Source organism: Elephantulus edwardii, unplaced genomic scaffold, assembly GCF_000299155.1.
Source record: "Elephantulus edwardii isolate Elephantulus edwardi_28Jun2011 unplaced genomic scaffold, EleEdw1.0 scaffold00044, whole genome shotgun sequence".
NCBI lineage: Eukaryota > Metazoa > Chordata > Mammalia > Macroscelidea > Macroscelididae > Elephantulus > Elephantulus edwardii.
Genome location: NW_006399794.1, coordinates 10,526,981 through 10,532,347, shown reverse-complemented (window position 1 = coordinate 10,532,347; position 5,367 = coordinate 10,526,981).

Genomic DNA, 5,367 nt, shown 5'->3' with positions numbered 1-5,367 from the left:
GACCCTCGATCAAGTGGATTGACATGGTAACTGGCACAATGGGCTCTTGGATGTCAGAAAGTGTGAGGATGGCACTTGATAGAACAGGGTTCAGATCTTCTGCTCACAGGGTCGCTATAAGTTGTACGTGATGGCACCTAACAATAACAACAACATTATAGTATATAGCAGAATCAACACTTCTAGGAATTTATCTTTTCATTATACTGGTCATCTATTACTATTATACTTCTGGTTATATATTATCCCTGCAATATACTTCCATACATATTTTTCTTTATAGTGATTTGTATCATTTAAAATTACCAGTATGATTATTTAAATTTATTTCCTCAATAAATTATACACCCACTTCCCTTTAATAAATTCTGACTTATTGCAAGTTTTTAAGACAGAGTAGAACTGCCTTATATGGTTTGCAAGACTGCAAACATTTACTGAATTATTACCATATCCTTCTCCTGAAAAGTGGTTGATAGGTTCAAACATTAGCTTTTGGGTTAATACAATACAAAACTGTATCCCTCAATAAATTTTAAGCTCTGAAAATTTCCCATTTTTCTTATCTTTTTATTCAGTTAACAAGATTATCAGTCATAAAACCCTAAATAAACTACCCTAGGAAGCAGGTATTATGAACTATTTTTTTAAATAACAAAATCAATTACGATAAGTAAAACAACTCTCCTAATGTTCAACAAATATTTTTTCTCAGATTTGCCAGATACCGTGATTTTTGTTAACTTCATATTTCTTTTCATATCTCTAACACAGAAAAAATATAGTGTCATCTTTAAAGTTTCACTTAAGGTTCCTACTCTAAGATCTGCTGTGAAGAAACAGAAACCAAGAAAGCAGTAGTATAGGGGGCATTTAGGGACTGCAGGCTTAGTGTCAGTGGGTGGTACAAACAAACACTCAACTACTAAGCAAAAGATTTTTGGTTCAAACTCACCCAGGGACAGTTTGGAAGATTGAGCTGGTAATCTGCTTCTGAGAAGTCATGATCTTGAACTGTTACGAAATACTTCTACTCTAGCAAGTAACAACAAAGGGTCTGACGGTCCCTTTCTCCCTTTCCATACTAAAGCTTTTTTTCTTTTTAATGTCTCAGTCTTTTAATCACTCTTAGTAAGAATACTGAAACATTAATTAATTGAACTGAAATATTTGTACCAACAAAAACTTCCAAAGATGTGTTTTGGGGCCAAAGCTTAGAGTAACCACTGACTAAAACAGGCTAGGTGAGTAACATTTTGGGTAGCAAAGGACACAAGTGAAGAATATGGGTGTAGGAGGTGAGGGAAGGGCAACATTTCTTCAGGTTAATTAGATAGCATCTCCACCTTCAAACTTTCAGATTCCAAAGATTTTAGCCTTTTGAAGTTACAGATGAGATTCTATAAGCCTCCATGAGGGAATTGCTTAAGTTTCAACTTACTTCCCCCAGGGCAAGTCTGGTGAATGAGAAGAGGGGCAAATGAAGTGTCCCCTATCGAGCTGAAACATTGAAGATCCACACTGCACACAGCTGCTCTGCCAGCCTTCACCACTCTCTGCCTAACTTCTATAAAGCTGTCTATAAAGTCCCCTGGGGTGTGACTCTAGGGACTTAATGATGCTGCTGGTGCCACAGGGAGTGCAAAAGCTCTTCAATGGATGTGTGCTCTGTGCCTAGTATTTTTCTTCTTTAGAGATTCCATAGAAATTAAGATTTAGGACTAAATCACCCTGGAGAGATCAGCTTCTTCAGCCCTTCATTTTGCAAAGTACCAGTTTAAGCTAAAAAAATCATCTCTTTAATAAGTATATAACAGAGCTTGAATTGTACTCTAGATGCACTGATTCTTGCTACTTCCCATGCTGGAGCTTTCCATTTCTTTCCACTATGTCATATCCCAATTGGATTTCTACCACAAAATAGCACAATCACTATGAGCTTACATATTTTGAGTCACTAAAGACCTAGCCAGTTTTCCATAAGGCTGTACTTGTTTTAAGAACACCTTGTGGTACCCCTCCAAAGTCCTGAAGAGCAATGATAACAGTCTAATGTCAAAGGTGTGCCTGATTCAAGACCTAGTCTTTCCAATCATCTGTTATGTATCTGAGAGCAGGGCAATGAGTAAGTATGACAAGAGAAGAATCAGTGGCTTTGAGTTGTGTTGGAGAAGAGTGCCAAATATCCCATGGACTTCCAAAAGAACAAACAGACATGTCTTGGAAAAAGTGCAACCAGAATGTTTCTTGGAGGCAAGGAGCTTCATCTCATATACTTTGGCCATGTTGCTTAGAGAAGCTAGTCTGTGGAGAGGGATGCCATGCTGGGAAACGTTGAGGATTAGTGAAAGAGAAGACCTTCAATAAGATAGCCTGATACAGTGTCTAAGGCAATGCACAAGTGTATAGGAATGATAGGGACGGCACAAGACACGACAGGGTTCGGTTCTATTATTCATAACGTTGCTATGAGCCCTGCTTGACTCAATGGCACTTAACAAAAATGATTAAACACTCAGTTATTAAGTGAAAGTGTCATGACTTGGACCTACTCAGCAGCTCCATGGAAGAAATGACTTGTCTCCTGTACAATTAGAAACATGCCTAGAAAACCCTATGAGGCAGTATGTACTCTGTCCTATAAGGTCTCTACACATCAGAATTAACTCACGAGCAAAAAGACGACATCCTAGTTTTAGCACAGAAAGTTGTGTCTGGGAAAACTATTCAATCACATCTGACCAGAAACAGTTTTATCATCTTACAGACACATCTGAATTCAGAATCACTAGCTCGTACACTATCTAACCTAGTATCCCTTTAGAGAAACATTTCATTCATTTGAGTTTTTAATCTTTTATAAAATTAAATTTACACATGCCTATGGGCTGAGGTGAATGTAAAACTTCACATGGAAAACTCACAAGTCATTGGGTTTCTATGGTTATGAATCTTATCGGGGTGAGAGGTGCCCGTCTTTCTCCCATAAAGTGGTTGATGGATTTGAACTGCCAGTGATACTCAGCCTTTTGGTTACCAGCATAATACCCTACTGCCAGGGTATACTTGAAGAGAAGGCACAATCTGTGGTAAACTGACCACCAGGTTACTAATGGAAGGGTCTAAAAAGTAAAGAATCTTTGAAATAACTGGTTTCACACAAATATAATGATGAAGAAATTCAGACTCTAAAAAGGAAGGTTTGCTAATTTGCACAGAAAAATTGTTTACAAAGTCAAATCCTGAACAGAATTCTCTTGATCCAGATCTGAGTCTGTCCTCATTGTCATTGTTGGAGCTTTTTACCGATGTTAGGGGATGGAAGGGAGAAAATGGGAATGTACTAAGAACCTCTTAACTACCTGAGATTGTGCTAGATCATTTGATAGAATTTCTCTCTCTAACTTTCTGTCATTGCTATAGAGTTAGCATTGACTCATAGCTGAGTCCTCAATGGGTTTTCAGAGGACTTTTAATCACATGGGAGGAGATAGTGAATCTCTCTCTTATAGGCTAACTCGCTGGTAGATTTGAACCAATTGCCTTTGAATTAGCAGCACAGCACACCCACTAGATCATCAGACCTCCCTTACACATTTTCATGTGCCTAAATTCACATATAAATTTCTTTAAATATGTCTAAAACAATAAGTAAACTAAGTGCACATGTTTAGAGCAGCAGAAAAGTAAAGTTGTCAAAATTATGTATATTTAAAATATGAAAGCTGTCCTCATGCAAAAATGTTATTGAACATATTTATTTAGGATTTAGTGATTATTTTTATTACGATTTGAGGAGAGTTTGCAAACACTATTGTTTTCATCATTCATTGACATTTTGTTTTATAACATTTAGTACCTCAGTGTAATCACACTCTTTCCATTTCCTCCTTATCATTTTCTTTCCTATTAATCCTTCTATTTTACCTTTTTCTGTCATAAGGAATTTATCTTTGGGCAAGATATTCTTTTGACTTTGTATTCTTGGTTATTCTAAGGAGTGAGTGCCTCTCTGGCACTATTTGTTACCATATAGGTGAATCTATTATTTTGCTGCAAACTGAGCCACAGGAGTGCTTTTTGTTCCATGTTAGAAGACTGGCTAAATAAAGGTCATAGTCTCAGTGGACCCACCTGTCTTTATCAGAGCAGTTAAGTCTGACATTTTTTTGGGGGGGGTTATAGTTTAATTCCAAATTTCCCCCATTTTTAGGGTTCTACTGTAATCCTTTTTAAAGTGGTCAGCAGTAGTAGCCAGGCACCATCTAGATTTTCTAGTCTAAAAGTCATGGTATTTAAGGTCCAAGTAGTCCACTATTGATTGTTTCAGTATAACTTTGCTTTTCCTCCTCCATTTTCATTTTAGAAAGGAAAACACTAAAGCAACACCCTAGATGGCTGCTTGCAAGCTTTTAAGACCCTAATTTTTGCTTACCAAAGTAGGATGCAGAACATTGTTTTATGTTATGCTAACTGTGCTGATGTCTCAAAGATTGTAGTCTAAATAGGCCCCTATAATCCAAAACTCTGTCCCTCAGGATATTTTGTTATGATTGAAAAGCTTACAAAGTATTGCCCCCTCCTTGGCTCTATGATATTCACTGATGTATTCAGAGCATATACTAATATGAATGTTGGGAACTCTGTTGGCTTAGTGGTAAGATGCTACATTGCAATCTCAAAGGCAGTTCAAACTACCCCTCTGTTCTATGGAGAAAGATGACAATCTACTGTGCAATTTATTTTCTATGAAAACGCTCTAGAGGTTTAGCTATGAGTTAATTCCAACTCAATGGTACACAATAACAACAAATACATTCTTTCATTAAGTGTTTCACGCAAATAGAGAACTCTAGGTCAACAGAGAAGTTCAGGATAACATTAGCTCTGTGGCACAAATCTGTGAAGTATCGTTATTAAATAATAATATAGTTGTTAAGTATCACTATTAAAATTTATAGTTGTTAAAATACCTGTTTTTCCATAATTGAAGGTGGGGAGAACAGACAGAAAGAAAGCAGATGCTAAGAAGGGTGTTAAAGATGCTTCATAAGTAACCCCAAAGCAGAATTCTATTTCATGATATTTATTCAATAAATGTTTTTAATGAATTTCTTTTCTTTTTTAAAAAGTTATGTATAAGTGGCATAATTGTTCTAGGATTTCCATTCTTATCAATATTAGCCATAATTTGCTATGATCAACACAGTCTAAAGCACAAATCTGTATTATTATGGTATTCTCTACTTTTAGGAAGGGTCTATTTGAAATCAGCAATGACATTGCTGGTTCCATGGCCTCTTCAAAGCCAAGCTTACACTTCTGTCAGTTCTATATCAAAGTACTATTCTAGTTGGTGGGTTTTTT